Raw genomic sequence first — 22,153 nt, forward strand, 5'->3', positions numbered from 1 at the left:
CTGATGATGCTCATTAATAAAAGAACGCATTAATTAAATTTGTGACTGAACTCCTTGGGGGATAATTGTATGTATCCTGCTCTGTTTGACCTGAATTCTGCCATATATTTCATGTTATAGCAGTCTCGGATGATGACCCAGCACATGTTCGTTTTAAGAACACTTTCACAGCAGATTTGACACAATGCAAAGAAGGTGCCAATGTGAGATTTCGAAAGATAGCTACAGCACTCAAGACAAGTTATAAGAGTCTGAAGTGCCGTCCAAAATCTGAGAGGGACAAGGGGTGAAGCATGCTTTCAGAAGTCTTAAAAGAGCAACACTCCGATGCGGAAACTACAGAACCCAGACCACCAAAAAAGAAAATCAACCTGCTGGTGGCATCTGACTCAGATGATGAAAATGAACATGCATCGGTTCGCTCTGCTTTGGATAGTTATTGAACAGAACCTGTCATCAGCATGGACTCATGTCCTGTGGAATGGTGGTTGAAGCATGAAGAGACATATGAATCTTTAGCGCATCTGGCACATAAATATCTTGCGATTCCGGCTATAACAGTGCCATGCCTGTTCTCACTTTCAGGTGACATTGTAAACAAGAAGTGGGCAGCATTATTTCCTGAAAATTGTAACTAAGCTTGTTTGTCTGAGGTATTGGCTAAAGTAGGACTGGGTGGACTTGTAGGCTCTAAAGTTTTACATTGTTTTATTTTTGAATGCAGTTATTTTTTGTACATAATTCTACATTTGTAAGTTCAACTTTCATGATAAAGAGATTGCACTATGGAACATGTATTAGGTGAATTGAAATATACTATTTCTTTTGTTTTTTACAATGCAAATATTTGTAATAAAAATATAAAGTGAGCACTGTACACTTTGTATTCTGTTGTAATTTGAAATCAATATATTATAAAATGTAGAAAACATCCAAAAATATTTAAATAAATGGTATTCTATTATTGTTTAACAGCGCGACTTATCACAATTAATTTTTTGTAATTGCCCGATTAATTGCGATTATTTTTTTAATCACTTAACAGACCTAATTATAATAAGTATTCATCCTTGGACACAGATTAGACCCATATAGTTTCAGCCTAATTGGTGAAAGTTCCAGAAATGTACTAGTGACTGAAAAGAAAGGGCTGGAATTGAAATATATACATAAACCCTAACTATAGTTGTCACTAGAACGCCAGCTGATTATTATATTTACTTAAGATATATATTGCAGGATATATACTTAGAATAAATGTTGTTATATGTTATTTAGATTGTAAGCTCTTTTGGGTGGAGATCTTCTTTTCATTCTCAGTTTGTATAGCACCTAGCATAATGAGATCATCTTCCATGACTGAGGTTCCTGGGCACTATGACATACAAAGAAATAATAATAATTTAATATGTTTTCACACACACAATTGGCCAGATTCTTAGGCCTGGTCTACACTGCAACGTTAGGTTGACATAAGGCAGCTTATGTCGACCTAATTATGTCAGTGTACACATTGCAGCCTTGCTCCGCCAACTAATAACTCCACCTCAACGAAAGGCATAGGGCTTATGTCGGTGTAGTTAGGGTGACACATTGTCCTGTAGATAGTGTGTTACATACATCTATTAGCTATCATTCTTGACAGTGGAACCGTGAAATTGACAAGAAAGCAAAGTCCTTGCTCCCCAGCCAGGTTACCGCCCAATCTCCACTCCAAGCCGTGCTGCCACCCAGACTCCCGTCTCAGGCTGCCCTGCTGCCACCTGGCTCTCAGCTCCCTGCTGGGAGCACGGCAGTCAACCAGACTCCAGACACAGATCTCACTGCTGGAAGCCCAGCTTTCCTCCCGGGCTCTCTGCTCCCTGCCAGGATCAGGGCAGCTACACCAGGTTTCTTGACTACTTGCTTCCTGACAGGAATGGGGCAGCCACAGCTGGCTTCTCGGCTCCCCACTGCCTGCTGGGAACTGGCGGGGAGCAGAGAACCCGGGGAGTCACCGGGCTCCAGGGAGGGAGATCCACATCCGGTGTCTGGTCGGCTGCCCCGTTCCCAGCAGGGAGTGGGGAGCCGAGTGAGGAGGCAGCTGGGCTTCTGGCATGGATCGGGGAGCCACGCTACCAGAGAGGAGCTGCATGTGGAGCTGAGAGCCCTAGCTCTCTGTCCCCCACACTGCCCCTCTTAAGTCAGGGGAAGCGCTCCTGATGAGGACGCACACCCCTGACAGAAGAATGGTAGTGTGGACATGAACCACCATAGTAATTACAGCAGTGACTGTTAGTCGACCTAACATAGGTCAGCTTAAGTTTATAGTGTAGACATATGCACTCCGTTGCACTCTGGCTGCTTTGTGCCACGAAAATATGGGAGGATTCTGGCTATATGTGGCTGGCAGAGAATTCACCTGCCAGAGGGGAACTACTGTAAAGCTAATGTTGCCCCCTCCTGCATCAGTTACCCAGCATAGGCATGTGTCAGGGATGGGACAGTGCTCTGCTCCACTGACCCACCACTGGTATTAGTTCTTTTAGTGACTTTACTCTACAGGTGTAAGTTAAAGCAGCCAATGATGAATATGACCAGCGCAAAATCAGGGAGCTGTAACTAGCTCCCAGTGCCTCCATTCTCCCACCATGCTGTTTATTATTAGCAAATGCACAAGTGGCATAAAATGAATACTGGTCCAGTACCACTGGGATCCAGACTTGGGCTGCTGCTTGCTGTTTTAGTTTCCCCAGAAGACAAGAACATAGCAACATTGCTCTGCCATGCTCCTCTGCAGCAAATGGAGTTCAAACACAGGCGAGATTTGATCTCTATATTGATTTCAGTGTGTGTGTATCTATTAAGATTCTATTTTGTTTACATTGTGTCTGTGTAAACAGTATATAAGGGGTATGCACACTTGTTACTGTAGCAGTTTGATGAACAGAGTACTTAATGAAAGCTCAATGAGGAGAAAGAAATGTGGAAACTATTTCAAGCCTGATTTTTCACGTGATCTTTCAGTTAACTAATAAATACTGTATGTTTCTTTGTAGATCTAATTGTGTTGCATTCAGTCCATCTAATACTTCCTCTCCACTCACTTTTAACAAACCATTTAAGAGCTGTGCAAGTTGCAGCAAGTTTTAGGCATCAGTAGTGGCCAGGTAGTATTATACTATTTTTAATGAATGTCTGTTTTCTATTCTTTACTATGCTTTCTTTGGAAAAAGGCCATGAAACAAAGTATTAAGAAAACACATTGCTGCCCTGGAATGTGTATATTAGCTGCAGATTATTTCCTATTAGCAGATTAGCTGCAAGGCTATTGGCTCAGAAAGGTCTTTGAGAGTATTTTGTTTTGTAACTGATTCAAGCCATGGGAGAAAATTGCCACCATGATTGGAAAGAAGAATTAGCTACTGTTGCCATGGACACTGGAGTTCACAGTTCCATTGTTAACTCTAGCGCTCCAGAATGAGATGCCCCAGCATGAGTTCTCTAGCTTTGTTAATGAAATGATAGAATATGTGTTGTTGTTTTTTTGGGGGGTGGGGAGGAGGCTGTGAAAGTCCCATGTGAGAGAGATATGTAAAATGGTATTTTATTATAGAATTTAGCATTTAATTTAGGAATCAGCATGTGTTCTTGCTTTTTGCTATCTCTATAATATTTGTCTGTTAGATCATTAATGTAGAATTCATTTTCAGCAAAATACTTTTGTTTATCTTTTTGGTAGAGTTTGGCACTAATCCTGCTCCCTCTTCCACAACAGAGCATGCTAACCAAGTTGAACCTGTGTGGTCCTACAGTGGGAAGAGGGAAAGGATTTAGGGAGCCCGCGAAAGGATCCATATCTTTTCTGTGTTCCAGATCATGTTCCCTTGGGGTCTCCCTGCACATCAGTGTATGGGAGGCAGGAGCTTAGGTTATGATACACAACAGGATCTGGATCAGCACTAGTCAGTCCTCCAGTACATGACTCCACGAGACATTATTCCCTGCCGAGAGGGATTGCACTGACCTCAGAGGGTATACTCTGCAACCTGTAGAGTGGCTTTATTGGTACATGTAAATCTGAGGGCAGGGAGAATGCAAGATTGGATCTTATACCAATATGCAAAGCAAAGTCAGAAAACAATATTAATTGTATTATTGTCACAAATTGATATCTAGCTATATATATATATGAATAATGACTGAAGTGCCAATATGAAACATAGTTCATGAAACATGAATGTTGGGTGTCAGTGCAAAGTGCTTGCTGAATTATAGTATATTTTAAAATCAGTGGGGTTTTTTGCCCCTCTAACCTTGTTGATCCAGTTTCCTGTAATGTTAATAGTTCTGGTTGTATTTCTTAAATTATCTATCATTTTAAACAGTCTGTTTACAAAGATGTTGAAGTTGCAGAGTTTATGGAAGCAAGTAGCTCAGGAAATTGTCCAAAGAAAAGTAGTTCAATGGTTGTAATAAGATGTGAGCAATAGGCATTTTCATTTGAATATCATGAGATAAGTAACAGGCCTATGATGTGATACATGTATAATCTCTCTCACATGGTACAATGGTCTAGGTTAGCACCTACACAATGGGAGGGAATATGGGAACTTAAGTGTGATCACCTCATTGATTTGTAGGGCACTGGTTTTTGTCAGGGCATAGTATAGAAAGTTGCAGGCTTATCATGAGGAAAGGGGTGAGCATCACAGAAACACCGGTGACATTTTGGAACAAGTTTCAACAAGTTCTCTACTTGCCCCACCCAATGGGTGGGTTATTCACAGTAAAGAGGACTGAGTGTACTAGTGTAATAAAGAGTCATTCAGAGAAGCTCAGGCAATAGTAGATGGGGCTGTTCTGCTTTCCATGGATGCTGTTACTGCCTCAGATGTATGTAGGGTGACCAGACAGCAAATGTGAAAAATCAGGATGGGGAGGGGGGGAATAGGAGCCTATATAAGAAAAAGACCCAAAAATCAGGACTGTCCCTATAAAATCAGGACATCTGGTCACCCTAGATGTATGCTCTCTCTCTTCCTTCTCCCTGTTGTGCTTCTCCACTTTCCTGCCATCCGCTGCTGTACTGCCTGCTCGTACTGCAGAGTGAAAGGGACATCACTTCTTGGATCTCCACATTTTCACAGAGATCAGGATATGAATCACTTTCAGTCTGTTGCAAACAAATACCCACTGTCACAGGGTTTGGTGCATTCAGGGCGTGAGAGGGGTGCCCCCGCTTGGCCAGTGCGGGGTTGATACATCCCATCACACAGTCATCGAGACTCTCAGCTGGGCCAGCCAAACACAATCAGGGACTTCAGCCCCTTGGGCTGGGCAGAGCCAATGAACACTCTGTAGTCCCTCACCTCCTAGCTGGGGTAAATAATAGCAAACAGAGGCTTCAGCCCCCTGGGTGGGGCAGAGCAAGCAAACCGTCTAGAGCTAGGGTCTCCGGCAGTATGCCCACCTGCCAGCATGGAGTGGAAAGTCGGGGAACCCGAACCCACCCTACTCTACCAGGTGCTGACCCAGTGCTCTGTGGAGCCCGCAGTCCTCCTGTTCAGGGTTCAAGTATCGGCTCCCAATAAACACATTCCCTGGGTCACTTCCTACCCTAAGTCCACTTCGGGCCTGTCTTCTCTGGGCAGCAGCTTGGCATCCCCAACAGTCTCCAGAGCTGGTGGGTTCTCTGTAGCGTAGTCAGGGGTATGCCCACCTCAGCAGTCTGGAGGGCTGACCATTCTTCAGCAGGAGCCAGCAGCATAAGTCCATCCTCCTCCTCAGTGAGCCCAGAGTGACCTGACCAGCTTCCTTTTATCTGCTCCCTCCACCTGGAGCATGCACAGCAGAGGGGCATGGCGTCTGGGCCCCAAAGTGACTGGTTAACCCCTGCTTGCTCAGTGTGGGGTTGATACATCCTGTTATACCCACCCATACCTGAAGGAAGAAGGAGCTGGTGCTTTTATTGGACCTAGAATCAGTGGACCTAGAATCAGTGTCTGCTGATGAGTGGAACTGGAGAAAGAGGGTCAAGTTTCAGGAGGAGCCTAGCTTGTTGTGGCACGTGGAGCTCAGGAATGCTAGCTGCCGTTCTGGATTTACAATGGCTCCAGTGGCTCCATGGAGCCAGTCCCATGCTCAGAAGGGGCTCTGGCCTGCTCCGCTTGCACTGCACCCTGAGACGCCGCTGGCTCCCCCTGCCCACCCATTGCTCCTCTCAGCCCCCTGGCCGGACCCCAGTGCACCTCCAGCTCTGGGCAGTCTCTGCTTCCCACCACCTGTGGGGCCCCACCTGTCTCCTCGGAGCTGAGCCACCTGGGACTGGTGCAGAAGCCTTGCCAGTCTCAGCCAGGTGTGTGTGTGGGGGGGGAGGAACAGTGTGGAGGGCTTGGCTGGCCCCTCGAGGCCAGTGCGTCTAGAGAGACCCCGGCCAGGGCATGTCCTGACCTGGCTGATCGCGCCACTCCCGAGGGGTCGGAGGGATTCCTGGCCCTGGGACCAGCCCTGGCTGCGCTGCCAGCTCAGCCTGGCAGACACAGTTGCCTCCAAGCAAGGCCAGTGAGTGTGGCCAGGAGACAGGGCTTGGGAGAGTGGGTCTGTGGGGAGTCTGGGGGAGTGCTGGGTTGTGAAGGGGTGGGGAAGATCTGTGTGTGTTGGGGCACTAGGGAGTGGGGGTTCTGTGGGGGGTGCTGGGCAGTTGTGGTGGGGCTGTGGGCAGGGGTGGTGTTGTGCAGGGCACTATGCATTTGTGGGTGGGTCTAGGGGGCACCGGACATGGGGAGCTGGGGGGTGTTGGTCCCCATTACCTCTGACTGGCTTCTCTCTCTGGGGACTGACCTCCCTGCACCATGCTCCATTGCCCCCATGGGGACCCCCAAATATGTTTGGAGCCAGACCCACAAAAGGTTAATCCAGCCCTGGCTAGTTGGTGGCCATGCTCTGTGCATTCTCAATAAAGATCTCTTCCCTACATCTCTGCCTGCCTCTTGCATCACATATTGCTAACAAAATATCTGCCCTGTCTAAATCCCTATCTCTATGGCTAATATTAGTTATAGCAATAAGCCACATTAGAGGTTGTTGGGGACAATTATGAACAGTTTATGTAATATAAGCTTCCACAATGAAAAGTAATTCCTACTAGATAGTAACAGAAAACAGTAGAGAAAAGTTCTGAATTTATTTCTTGTTTCTTCTTTTCTCTGTAACGTTTCTCTTTGTAAAAGTTTCTTGGTCTGTTTGACGCCCCCTCTGTCTCCTTCCAGTCCCCAGAAGACCTGTAGCCAGTAGTTTATAACCCGATGGTCACTTTCAACTCACATTCTATATTTGAAATTTTGATGAATCCAGTGCAGGTTTTATAGTAGTGGGCAGAGGGGAAGAAACTGCTGCTGAAAAGGCAGCAGCTGACATTTAAGGACCAAGGAGCAGGTACAGGCTGTTATGTCTGTTATGAACTAACCTAATCATGCCTCATTGATTAACTCCAATTACTTTAATTGGATAAACATAAGATCAATAAAAACATAAGATCAATAAAATAAAATAATAATAATGGCAGGTTCCCATTTTCATAAGCTACACCCAGCACCAGTTAATGAAATTGTCCCAATAAAAACATAAGAAAATAAAATAATATAATAACATAACATAACAATATAATAACAATAAAATAACATAATAAAATAAAATAATAATAATGGCAGGTCCCCATTTTCATAAGCTACACCCAGCACCAGTTAATGAAATTGTCCCGTATTTCTAGAGCATATATGTGTATCTATATTAAAGAAAGGCTCTTAGCTGCTGCCATCCAGCAAAAGTGTATAGAAACCAAGAGTCATCCTTTGAAATACCAAAAGATCAGTTTCACTAATGACCAAGGAGAGTTGCAAATCTGTTGATAAGGAAAATGCATGAATTCAGACTATTTAAGCTCTTCTCAATTAGTGCTTCATAATCTTTGCTTTTATTTACTAATTTATTAAACATTTCTAGCCCTTTTAATTTAGAAAAGTGTACACAACACAACCTAACAGGCAAGTTTCCTTGCTAAGTTTGTGGATAGACTGACTGACACAGTAGCACAACTTCATATTTAACTCTCCATATTAATGGACTATTTAATATAAAGACCAGTTATGACTGTTTAGAGGGTAATGTTTTAACCCTTTCACTGCTGACCGTCGTACCAGAGATCTATGTATCTTAATTATCTTTATCTTCTTGTTATCACAGCACAGAACAAAACTGGGCAGAAAGTCAAGAAAGTGTTACATTTTCATCACCGCCTCATGCATCAAAGGAGTAGTTTGGGTACTTGTTAAAATGAATTTATTTATTTTAAGGAAGTCATTTCTGGGGGAAGGCTCAATCTAACACAGGGTCTTACATTTGTAAATGTGATCACAGTCAGCCGGAAGTCCAGTCTGATCTCTTTCCGCCAGGAGCTACATTTTCAAAAGCACCCAAATCACTGAGGAGCCAAAGTCCCATTGACTTTCACTTTTGGAAGTGGGACTTAGGCTTTTAAGTCACTTAAGCATTTACTTACTTACCCACCCACTGTGCATCTCTTTGGTAATGATATCATTCTGCTGGAGGAATTCTTGTATTTGATGGGAGAGTTTTGCATGAATTTGATTAAACAAATAAATGGTGTAAATAGGATCTGATAACAGTTGTCAACCATTAACTCTACATAAGATAAATACATTTCCTATCCTTATGAGGACATATTTGGAACAGTTATATGTAAGATGAAATAAAAAATAATTTTGTTTTCACCCACCTTTTCTCTAAAAAACCTAAATGGTCCTGTACTTGACACAGAATTACTCCTTTCATATTGATCCTGTGATATAAAATGAAACAAAAAGTTTGAACTATTCCACTAAACTAAGGACTAAGGACTAAACTAAGGACTCCTCTATGTGATTAATTGATCTAGCTGAGTCTCAACTTCAGCTTTTGATACAACTGGATGTTGGCATAAAACAATCACAGGGAGCAATAATTTCTCTTTTGGTAAAGCAAACAAAGAAAACCATACCACCAAAACTTCATATGTTCTACATTTGGAAGAAAGTCTCTTGTATTTGAACATTCAGCCCCTTTTATAGTTTCTCTTTCGTCTCCTGTGCAGAGAAAATTATTATAAAATTATACATACCAAAGAGGAAGAGGGAAAAAATTAAATAAAATAAACCCTCCATCAGTCTGTAATGAAAAGGGGCTAACTTGTCTGTTTAACATTTTCCATGGAACTCTTTTGTTTGTGCATACATATTGATTTTCCATCTTCAGTAGGGGATTGTTTATAATAAATACTGTGGTGAGCTGTTTATGCTCTTGGAGCTTAGTACATTTTAGAACTCTGTCTTTTCTTAAGAAGGGTTTTCAGAGATCTCTAGAAATAGACAAAGCATATATTATGGTCCTGGATTAGAATTTTCAGAGCTGTGAAACTGATTACTGGTTAGAATAATTTTATAGTCTTTGGGGATAGAAATTAGCAATAATGAATCATTCTGTAGTATACAAAAATATATGTTCTTATAAATGTAATATGAAGTTTGAGAATTGCATGTGAAGAAAGTCAAGTAACTGCACAGAAGTGCAGTATTTGATGGCTTTCTGTATAACTATCTCTATCTCGTTGATTAGAACAAATAATGGGACACTGTTGCAAAACAGAATTGTTTGTTATTTTTTGACTGGGTTTTTTAAATCAATTTAATTTAGAAAGTGAGATGCACACAATGAGTAACTTCATCTTTCAGTAGCTATAATAAAAACTTCTGCAACTTGAAATTCAGGGTTCAGTTAAGCCTTTAAGGCATAGTTTGGTGTGCCCCTCTGGAGTTCCCGAGGTCGCATAAAAGAGTGTGCACACTGCTGCTCCCCTTTAGTGGATGTTTCTTACTGTCCATCCACGTGGCTGGCCAGGTCTGCTGGCAAGTGTGAAGGAGAGGCAGAGTCATGGGCTTGCTGCCTCTTCTCCCTTTTTGGGGTATCTTGGGGTACAGTCCTTTTGCTATGGGAAGTGCATTGTGAACAAATGCTGCACAATGTCACAAGAAGGCAGGCAGCTTCTTATGTTCTTTAACTAGGGACATCCTTGTAACAGCAGGGCAGACTCTCATTCTTAGAATGCTGAACACACACGTGCACTATACACACATGCACATGTACATAGAAACAATCCACAAAGCTGGATCCTTAAAGGCATATCTGAGCCATAGAAAAGCTAAGCTGAGTTACGAGTCTTCTTTTAAACTGCTTATAAAGTTACTGTATGAACACACAGGCCTCAAGTAGGTAGATTTAGTGGGGATTTCAAAGGATGAACTGTCTTTGTAGGTCTGTTTTATCCCTTCTGTTTAATAGTGTGATGTGTTTATTATTCACATTAGCCTTTCTTTGGGGGTAACATAGAGATGTTTGTCTATGATGTATAAGGGGTTAAAAACATTTGTTCAGCAGTTGACAATACCCAAAATGCAACGGGATTTATAGTTTATACTCCTCTAGTGGAAAAATGTGCACAGATGTGAGAAGCTGAATACAATAAATAATTGAGGAGGACATTAGACGAAGAAATCAAAGCCACTTATATGCTTATGATCTTTTAATTAAAGATGCTTGAGTGCAGATCATTGGAATTAATTCGAGTTTCGCTAATGGGCAGTGGAAGTGATTTTGTTCTCTTTGTAGTGTACCCTTGTTATTTGAGTGCAAATACAGATGGTAGTAAATGTAAGGCTGTAGATTAAGCTGAGGGTTATTCTGTACTGAAATACAAAGATAATATGAAAAAAGATTTTTTTTTGAAAATGAATGTTTAAATTTAGACACCTAAGTGACTTGGTCTTGAAAAATGCTGAATGCATGGTGGCGATCAGCAAAGTGAATGGGAATAGGTGCCTACCTATGAATTAGGAACTTAACTTTAGGAACCCAATTTTGCAAATTTTGGTATTGCACAGACCCAGTATTACATGGATATATAACATTATAATGAACTAGAATACTGAGAAAAGTTAGAAATAGATATGCAATGTCTTAAGGTAGACAACTCTACCTTTTGGCCCTAATCCCACTCCCATTAAAGTTGGTAGTGATTTTAACATTGACTTGATTGGGAATAGGACTGGACATATTACACTGCAATAACAGTAATATCTGCAAATAAACTGGTTTTTAATTATGGACAATTTATAGACAAGCCATTGCTATTTTTTGTCAGTGACAAAAAAATTGTCACAATTGTACAGGCTTAATAGTAAAACAGAGGGGGCAGATGCTATATGAGCTACTCCACATAGCTCAGCAATAGACTTCAGTTCTGACTAGCAACAATCTTACCATTCCTTTGCTTGAGCAGGAACTGCCAATCATGCAAAGTTATTGACTGGTTTTGTGATGTAGGCAAATGTTTACAGGTATCCAGGATGAGACCATAAAGCAGGTCTTACATTAATTAATCAAGCCTCTCAACAGGGATCAGCATTACTAGACAGATGAGTAAACGGAGTCTGAAGTGACATGGTAAAAATCGTGGAGCAAATCGGTGGCAGAGCTAGGACTAAACCCCATACCACTTGACTTCCAGTCTAATCACTCCTAATACTGGTCCATGAACCTCCATACCTTCTAAAGAACTTATTTTTAACTGTTGAACACAAAGTCCCCTGGGATGTTCTCAGAAGCTGTTAGGGGGCTTATTCCTTCACCCACTTACTTCCCTGGTCCTTCTCACATGAACAGAGAGCAACAATACCCGAAGTCCAAAGGTGCAAACAATTCGATGTTTATTGGGGTGAACTTCCAGCAAGCATGATTCCAGTTTCCTTCCTTAGTATCCTCCTTCCCAGCTCTGACACCACAGAGCCTTACACCTGTGTCCCTGTTCCCATTCCTACCCTTAACCAAACATGATTCCAACTTCCTTACTCCCATTCCCTGTTCCCATTTCCCCCCTTAGCAAAACATGATTCCAATTTTCTTACCCCCATTCCCTGTTCCCATCTCCCTCCCCCTCCCACACCCTCCTGCCCACACCCACTTCCTCATTGACTACAGATTATATAGTAAAATTTGAGTTCTGCTTAGCTATACCTTAACCAATCATTTTCCTGAAATTTAACTAACCAATCCTAACATATTGTAACATGATTATGTAACCAATTATATCCCACCACCTTAATTAGTTTACACCCAGCAAAATTAATTATACAGCAGACAGGAACAATCACAGAACCAGACAGAGATTATACAGACAAACAATAGCAAAGTGGGAACTATAATGACAAGACAATACAGAAGTGAGGATTTCACATCCCAGCTATTGATAAGTGAGTTCTTGCCAGACAGGATGCTATCAAACTAAGTTTCCTTTTACATTTTCTAGGCACTTGCCTTTCTCTGGAGGTGATAGGAATACAATCCTGTCCTGACAGTGCCTAACAGCCCAATAGCACCTTATTTCAATCTGACTAGTTTGGAATGTGAGGATGTGACTGTTCGCTTCCTAGCTTATGACAGGTTTCAGAGTAACAGCCGTGTTAGTCTGTATTCGCAAAAAGAAAAGGAGGACTTGTGGCACCTTAGAGACTAACCAATTTATTAGAGCATAAGCTTTCGTGAGCTACAGCTCACTTCTTCAGAAGAAGTGAGCTGTAGCTCACGAAAGCTTATGCTCTAATAAATTGGTTAGTCTCTAAGGTGCCACAAGTCCTCCTTTTCTTTTTCCTAGCTTATGGCTGCCTCTGCTGCTTAGCCAAAGGCCTTAGCCTAAGAACAGGGCCTCAGACTGTCACAGTAAGAGAAGGCCCTTACACGAGCAGACAGTGATTTTGATTCTTTCTTTTATACCTCTATAATTAGCCAAGTGATAAGAATACACCTAAATTCTTAGAGTATAGGCCTTTACAGACAGGCCTGAATATCTATATCCTAACAGAAGTCACCAAAATAAATGAAATGTGAAGATATATGTATCATAGGAACATATCTATGTTGGTTTGGATGGCTGTAGATTGAGCTCTTTGGGGCGTCATCCTTCAAATGAGACAATAAACTGAGATTCCTTATATCAGTTTCTGGTGACTTTGCATGTGGAATTTAAACGTTCCATAGAACTTCTAAAAAAGACTGAGGGGGAAAACCACAGCACCTTCATCAGCACTTCTTTTTTCAGTAACCCTGTGAACTGCAGGATGCTAAGCATCTCTTGCAAGGAACTAAACATCATCTCCCATTGAGTTTGCTAGAGGTGTTCAGCACGTCACAAGAGCAAATTCTGAAACTGGTTCCAGTGTCCCACACAAGCATTAGGGATTTATACTGGCTTCTCCATTTTCCTACACAGTAACTATGCAGCAAGTATCTAATTCATTATTTTACCTTGAGGAAGAAAGACACAAACAATTGCTTTTTGACTTCTCACAGTCCCTGTGATGCTGTGCTAAACAGCCCTCCTATTGAGCCACAAATTGAAGTTCTTCCCCCCCGAAATAAGAGTGAGTTAGTTAATTAGTAAAACACTGGTCATCAACTTCTGAGACAATGATTGAAAGTCATCTGCCATCTCCACAGGTCTGAGTTTGTTCCTTTCAGTGTGTCCTCTGAAGATCTATAGTCCACATACCGAAAATAACATAGATAATTGAAAACTGTTCAGTGTGAATAGTTGTCTGTAATCAGATCCAGGATTTCACGAGAAGAAAGATTAAATATTCTTATATTCTTAGTATTTCATAATGCTTTCTCTCATACAAGCAGATATTTTCTGGAAAAAATGCATTTTTTTTTTTACTTTGGATTCAAGTCTTTATCTTGAAAATCCTCATCTTTCTTTGAAATCTGCATGCTGAATAAATAATGGATACTGTATCTGACATTAAATTAAAGCCATTTCAATTTCAATAACATGATGTTCTGTACCAGTAGAAATAGGGATGTAACAATGTAATTAATGGATAAAAAGACAGGAGGAGTGCTTGGATTTCCTAATGAAAATCTGAAGGTAGTTTTTCAAAACTGAGAAGCACTGGTTTTGTCTTGTGATGAAAAAGGATTTTCCATTGCCCCAAGGATGTTTACATTAACTTAATTTACCCTTATTACAGTAGAAAAATGGCATTTTTGTATTTGGATTATGGAATTACTAAATGATAAAGGCACTGAATTTTTCATTGAAAAAGTATAAGGTGATTATGAACCAAGAAGAATTCATTTAAATCACCAATTTTAATCAGCAAGCAGGAGACCTTGATTTAAAATAATTGATTTTTAATTTGTTTTGCATTTATATTTTTTTAGTTATTTTCCTAAATAAAGGTTAATTCTCATTGGTTGGCAAAACCATTAAAACATGTTGATTTGCAACCAAATATAGTCCTCACACGAAATGTGGTACTTCTTTTTGCTAACCAAGCCGATGCACTATATCAATATTCTCTTCTTTAAGCATTTACATTACTTACATTTAGTCCGATTTTTGTTTTCAAAATTTTTGTTGTTAGAAAATGATGAATTATACATTTCTTATTTGCGAGATGATAATTTTTTACTCCAGATTTGTGCCAAGTTGCATTTTGGGTGGATATAGGAATTCAATTAAAAACGTACAAAACATGCATTTTATTTTTTTTTTAATTAATTACATAAAACTACCTTAAATGTGCTGTATATATAAAGGAGGAAATGTCACTTTATCAAAATATGTTTTTAATTTAAAGCTGATTTATTAAACAATTAAAGTGTCAATTGTAGTTAGTGATTTAATGGATTGTTTTTATGAACTGGGTTTTCAAAGGTGTTCAGGTGCCTGTAGATGCAGATAGATGCCTACTGGGATTTTCAAAAATGCCTAAATAGATTACGTATCTAACTTCCATTGAACTCAATAAGTGCCTAACTTGCTTTAACAAATCTGGCCCCATGTCCTTCAAGCTTTTAAAATTAATAGATCTTATCCTGGTTATTAATTGATTAGAAGAGGTAGACAAGTTTTCCTGTTTTTCAACTTTGAATGAACTAGTCTAAATGAAGAAAATATTGTCTCTGAATCTTGTAGCTAAACTGAAACCAAAAGCAATTAAGGTAAAAGCTTTTCTGCACAGTAGAAACTGAAAGTACTGGCATTTGGGAACGGGTAAATACCAGTGTTTCTCTTCACCGTGAAGACTGAATATAGATACTTAATGCTGTACATGACATTATAAGATATTAATAAAGCTTGATTAAAGATGTTTTCCCCAGTACTGTATGTAATTACTGTTTAACTCATTAAAATTTAAGGAGGGCTCATTGCTGCATACTATTTTATATATTTACTTAAATTATCTTAATCGATTATAATACGTTTAGGTCTTAGCCATGTTGTCATATCAGATTTGATTTTAAATAGGTTTATTTTTTAATAAAAATGAATTTAATTTAAATAAAAATCTGATTTTGTTTAAAAAAATTGATTTTTATCTTGCCTATTATAAAAAAGTCCCAAAGTAAAAGAAGGTCGGAAGGCAGGAATATGTAATCTCCTGATGTCTGTTGTAAATTGGTCAGATATAGCTGATAGCTTTTCACAACTTGGGATGGAAAAAACCACCATTAAGTATTTGTCTTTTATGTTAATCTAGGAATGAAGAAATTATTTTATTTCAGGAATCAATTCCTGTCTTTCCTCAAACACATATAGAATTGTTTGTGGATTACATAGTAATAGGGTCAAATTTTGCAGTCCTTACTGCAACAAAACTCTTTTTAATATCAGTGGGAAATTTGTCCAAGTAAAGAGGATAAGAGTTGTGCCACAGTGAATTCCTATTGGCCACAAATATAATTGCTCATTTTAGAGGCAAGGTGGGTGAGGGAATATCTTTTATTGGACCAACTTCTATTGGTGAGATAGACATGCTTTTGAGCCACACAGAATGGCTCGAAAGCTTGTCTCTCTCACCTACAGAAATTGGTCCAATAAAAGACGTTACCTTACCCACTTTGTCTCTCTAATATCCTGGGACCAACACAGCTATATAACATACTTATTAAGTCATGCAGTTTTATCCCACTCTGTCCGATACGGAAGAAAGAAACATATTGAAATGCAAACTGTATTTATGAATTCAGTAACTTTCACTCACTCTCACTCAGATGGCTTTAGTCCTGCAATGTCCTTTCTGAATTTCTAATTAGAGAGCCAGGAAGATGAGAAGACTTACTTTAATGTGCTGAACATTAAAATCACCTTAGACTGTGACTGTACAGATTAGCAGGGTTTGAGCTTTTATGATAGTGTTGGAAAAAGCAAATCCAGAAAATAGAAGACACAGAGAATGAGTCTCTGTATGGGGCTCATCATAACAGGGTCCCACTGTGTTTCTGAAAGCAGTTCTAAAAGCAGCAAGTCTCCTTTCTTCTGAAAAAAATCCAACCTTCCATACAACAAAGGCTTGTAGAAGATCTCTGATCTTAGCTCTGCACCTAGCACACCTATCATGTTAATCAAGAAACCTCAGCAAGGCCAAAGCCAAACAGAGTTTGCTTCAGATAGAGTAGTCTTTGTTCCTGAGTGGCTACCTTGTTGATTTGTGGGGACCAGAAAGTGAGCCACTGTAGCACTGGATGCAATTGTCAAAATTTCAGAATGAATCCAGTCCCCATTTAAGTGCCAACTGCTTTTTGATGCCTTACGAGCAGTATGGTTTCCTGCTAAGTGATGGAAACATACAGTCTAGAACACTATGTATTTTTGATTTTGTAAAGTCTGCTTTTCAGGAGAGAGGGATGAACTAGGGGTAAGGGGAGTGAATGGAAAACCAAATAAAGTTCCATGAAATGAGTGTCACAAAACGTTGAAGACATGGATATCATTTAACATGAGTGAGTTATGGAGTTTTTAGCCCCAGCACTAAAGAAGTCAGGAAGTTTCGCTGTTTAGGAATCTGTTTCCTCAGCTACACTACAAGGCAGATCTTCAGCTGAAGTATAAACTGAAGTTAGTAGAGCTACACTAATTTACACCAACTGAGATTCTGACCTAGCAGCTATTTTTCACACTCAGAAATTGCAGCCAGTCTTTTGAAGAGGCTTTCATAAAATCAGTACATTCTAAAATCACAAGCTGCATCCATGTCTAAGACGAGAACAGATTATTTTCTGAATAAGCCACTGTTACTTATTGTATGTAGTGCATTCTGTAAAAGCCCGTTCTAAGTCAAGTTAAGGAGGCCATAACTCCAAAAAGTATTTACAAAAGCAAGAAAAAGGGATGCTTTGTCAATGTGCTTTATTTTAGTGCAGATGGGGAGGATCATGGTATTTGGTATTTTTATCTGTTTGTGTAAACTATGTTTTATAATTTACATAGTTACATAGTTATAACCAAAACTATGTATTCTTTCAACTAACATGGCTTCATGATGGAAGTGAAAATGTATTTAGCTCCTTGTTGGATGTGATTGTTAGCGTGGGATGAAATTGTACATTTATCTAGAGTGGCAGCTACAGTTATATTATTTAGGCTAGATTGGGACTTCAAAAGCTTATGATCATATTCAAGTGGGAGACTTTACAGAAAGTAATCTTGAAAAAGGCCTCCATTATGGAGACTTGCTGATAAATGGGAAAAAAAAAGTAGTGATGTACGAAAGAGTAAAATGACTGCTATTGTCAGCTCCCCATGATATATATACAAACTACCTGCTTCTCAATTTGATCCCGTGTTCATGAACCGCAGGAGAAGACAGAAAAATGGGGTGATGAGATGAGATTAAAAAAAAAGGGGAGGATAACAGATAGTTTATTGAAAAGGCTAGGTCCTTTCTCTGCCTCCCAAATAAAGTCCCCGGTGAATGTGATGTGCAGAAGTTAGTTCACAACTTTCAGAATCGATAGGTAGGTGTCATTGCTAGTGTGCATCACCTAATACAAGACATACAATTCCCAAAGTTTTCAGTATAAATCATGCAGCTGATGTATCAGAATTTGTAATCCATTTTTCTTGTCTTGTCACTTATTCCCCTCCTGAAACCATAATCTGTTTGTAACATCAGTCATCTCAACAGCAACCAGTTGTGGGGTGAAATTGCCTTAAAGTGGGACTACAGAGGACTCTTCAGAGTTTTCCTCACTACCATGTAGGGTTATCAACAGAGGAGTTCTTTGCCCCAACAATCACCAGCAAAAGCCCACTTTAGTGGGATTCAGGAAAATAGAACAACCAGTGGATAATTCATGACTGCAATCATTAATTTAGATTACAAATTACACTGGACACTTGCTTTTAGCAATTTTCACTCACACACACTGTGAAGGACTGATCTCTAGATCTGGGGTTGTGAAGGAATTTTCCTTCAGGGACTGTTGGCAAAGATCATAGAAGTGGGAAAGACTCCTCTTCCTCTGGAGCATTGACCAACAATCATCTTCAAGATGACCTTCATGCGAGTGTATCCTGCTGTGAATACAATGAGTGGGCATTGGTTTTCTCTTTCGTTGTTTCCCCAGCAAGAGAAAAAAACAAGGGAAGAGAAAAAACAGGAATTTGACATGTAGGTTTGGAAGTCTCCTAAGTGAAATGTTTTCTATAAATTGCCAGCAATTGTCTTTTTAAGTCCATTACTTACTTCAGCCTTTGGCATCTTCCAGTCCAGTTCTTCTGACATTCTCAGAGCAGAGGCTTATCAGAGATGTAATCAAAAATTGTTCTACAGTTTACCCTCAGGAAGAAGAGGTGTTCAATATATTCCACACTAAGCAGAATTTGGGGGGGAGCTGGGGGTATTTATGCCATTTGTAGTATACAGACAATAAATGCGTAAACGTTTAATGGTGTGCAAGCTGTGTACAAAATAACACGTTTTACAAAAGCCAGCCATCTGCCTTCTTATTTTCTAATTAAATGTTTCCTTGCTACTGCTGGGATTTTGTTTGTTTGTTTGTTTTTAAGTATTCTTTCTTTATCAGAGAAAGTTTTGATTCTGATAGTAGTGGTGCTTCAGGAGCTGTATGCGGGAAGAGCCACAAATTACCTGTATATTTTTACACTTTTTCCATCATAAGAAGATAAGAATGGCTGTAGTGGGTCAAACCAATGGTCCTTCTACCCCAGTATCCTGACTTCCTGGCCAATGCCAAATGCTTCAGAGAGAATGAACAGAACAGGGCAATTATCGAGTGATCCATCCCCCGTCTCCCAGTCCTGGAATCTGGCAGTTCAAGGTTTAGGGAGACCCAGAGCATGGGGTTGCATCCCTAACCATCTTGACTAATAGCCATTCATGGACCTATCCTGCAGGAACTTATCTAATTCTTTTTTTAACTCAGTTATACTTTTGGCCTTCACAGCATCCCTTGACAATGAGTTCCACAGGTTGACTGTGCGTTGTGTAAAAAAGTACTTCCTTTGGTTTGTTTTAGACTTGCTGCCTATTAATTTCATCTGGTGACCTCTGGTTCTTTTGTTATGTAAAGGGGAATATAGCACGTCCTTTCTCACTTTCTCCACACCATTCATGTTTTTACAGACCTCTATCATACCCCGCCCCTGCCCCTCATTGTCTCTTTTCCAAAAGTCCTAATCTGTTAAATCTCTGCTCATATGAAAGCTGTTCCATACCCCTGATCATTTTTGTTGCCCTTCTCTATACCTTTTCCAATTATAATATATCTTTTTTGAGATGGGACAACCAGAACTGCACATAGTGTTCAAGGTGTAGGAGTACTAGGGCTATATATAGTGGCATTATGATATTTACTGTCTTATTATCTATCCCTTTCCTAATGGTTCCTAACATTCTGTTAGCTTTTTTGACTGCTGCTGTACACTGAGCAGATGTTTTCAGAGAACTATCCACAATGACTCCAAAATCTCTTTCTTGAGTGATGACAGCTAATTTAGACCCCATCAGTTTGTATGTGTAGTTGCCACTATGTTTTCCAATGTGCATGACTTTGCATTTATCCACATTTTGTTGCCCAGCCACCAAGTTTTGTGAGATCCCTTTGTAACTCTTTGTAGTCTGCTTTGAACTTAAGTATCTTGAGTAATTTTGTAACATCTGCGAACTTTGCCACCTTATTGTTTACTGCCTTTTTTCCAGATCATGAATGAATGAATGAATACACTGAACAGCACACTGGTGCCAGTACAGATTCCTGGGGGACCCCACTATTTACCTCTCTCCACTGTGAAAACTGACCATTTATTCCTATCCTTTATTTCCTATCTTTTTACCAGTTGCTGATCTATGAGAGAACCTTCCCTTTTATCCTATGACTGCTCATCCCCTGCCCCCGCTGTTTTCATCAGAGAAGGACTGATATTTAAACTGCTACAAGATTTATAGTGTTTTTAGTTATCTTTTCAATCCAGTGGAATTTGTCAGGAACCTGCCAATAGACTGTCACAGGACCTGCTCCCGTTCTCATTGAAGTCAAAGGGAGCAGGGGCACACCTCTGCAGCTTTTCCCCCCTCCGCCCCACCGAGTCTATTTTTGGAGCCTGGACATGGAGGCAAACACATAAGTGCTCAAACCACCTTGAAAATGGGCCTGTTAGGTTCCTCCCCAATTTGTGGCCAGCCAACCTTCTCCTGAACGATTCGTTTTCATGGAAGCCTCCTCAAGAGGTGTGTTAAAGTATAGTCGCCTTTGCCCCACTGCTGATGCTGTAGAACCTGGCATTAATTATGGATGGAGACTAGGAGACATTTTCCTTTTATCCCTGTGTCACCTTGACACATCCTGAATTGCCTGTTGACAAACCTGATTTCTCCTCAGAAGATATCACTGTGCCCTTTCCAGTGTTTTAGCCATTACAACATCCCTCAATGTCATATGTGTAAAAGCTTATGCAAGACCTCTAACTTCCAATGATTTTTCCATATCTCCTCACCCTACCACTGCTCCTCTGATATCCAAGGGCTTCTGTGAATTATTGTGGTATGAAAAAGGAAGACACACCATACTCTTAGGGTCCAATGTTTTCAACACTGCCAAGCAAAGAGTTTACTGCCATGAGTAGTCCCACTAGTAAACTTTTCTCTCTATGATAAATGTTTACAGGATCGGGCCTGAAGTTTATGTGAACCAGTAACTACCGTAAATTGGGCACAAGCTGAATTACTGTATGGTATTTGAACATAGCCTCAATTAGGAATACTTGTTTGTTAGATTTTTTTTTTATTTTTCTGTAAAATGGATGTTCTATGGCAAAACAGCAGCTACAGGCTGTATAGTGAATAGTCGGTTGATTAATTGGACAGATTTCAGGAATGGTGAATTGCTCTGCTTCCTGCAGGGGTAGGAGGGGGGAATTCTTTCTGTAATTTTATAGTGTTAATTACTGGTTCTAGTTTAATCAGAAGATTGCCAGCAAACATTTTGAAACCTTTCCTATGTGTGAGTCAGTGTTTCAAGTAGACTTTAACAGTATTATTTTAAAGATATACCATCATCATTCAGCTAAATGAAACCAATAGTTTTCATGTTGTAGTTGTAATTTTATTTCAGTCTTTGTTTTTCAGTCTGTGGTTGTAACTGATGGAAATGGGCTGGTTTTGATCAGCAGAGTTATCCAGATCATATTTACTCACATGAGTGTCAGTGAGATCAGAAACCAGCCCAGTATCTATAGCGTTAATCAACTGTTTAGCATGGTAAGCAAAGAAGAATAATGTTTTGCACAAAAATTGCGTAGAAGGCTTTTATTAAAGCAGAAAACACCTCTTGTTGTTTGGTTTTTTATTTTTGATAATTGAAAAGTTGTTCTTATTTAAAGTGAAAAGTATAACAGGTATACACACATATGGTAGAGCAGACAATCTATCTGTACCCAGATTGTACTGTATCAATAACTCAATAAAAAAGGTTGCTGGTAATTTGATTGTCACTCCACACATTTACCATGTCTTACCCTGGGACTATTTGTTTATGTGTGTCATATAAAAAGTGTGCTGTGGAGTTAGCTGGCATCTAAATTTGAAAGGGTTTTCATGGAGCATATCAAATCAGCACAAATTCATTTCAGAAGTCAAGTTTCTCAAAAAAATCTGGAAGAACTTAAGTTCTGTATGTGGAGAGAAAGGTATTACATAAGTTATATTTTCTCTTCTAACTAGCAGAACAAGTACAAATACAGTAAATTTGCTTGACATGA

The 22,153-nt window shown here is 39.9% G+C and overlaps 1 protein-coding gene across 3 annotated transcripts in view; it reads left to right on the top strand.

Annotated features, from left to right (window-relative positions):
* The window catches only part of TRPS1 (transcriptional repressor GATA binding 1), a 262,838-nt gene that overhangs the window by 186,357 nt on the left and 54,328 nt on the right, over positions 1-22,153 (top strand). The gene's annotated exons all lie outside the window — the stretch shown is intronic.

This window comes from Lepidochelys kempii, chromosome 2, assembly GCF_965140265.1.
Source record: "Lepidochelys kempii isolate rLepKem1 chromosome 2, rLepKem1.hap2, whole genome shotgun sequence".
Lineage (NCBI taxonomy): Eukaryota > Metazoa > Chordata > Testudines > Cheloniidae > Lepidochelys > Lepidochelys kempii.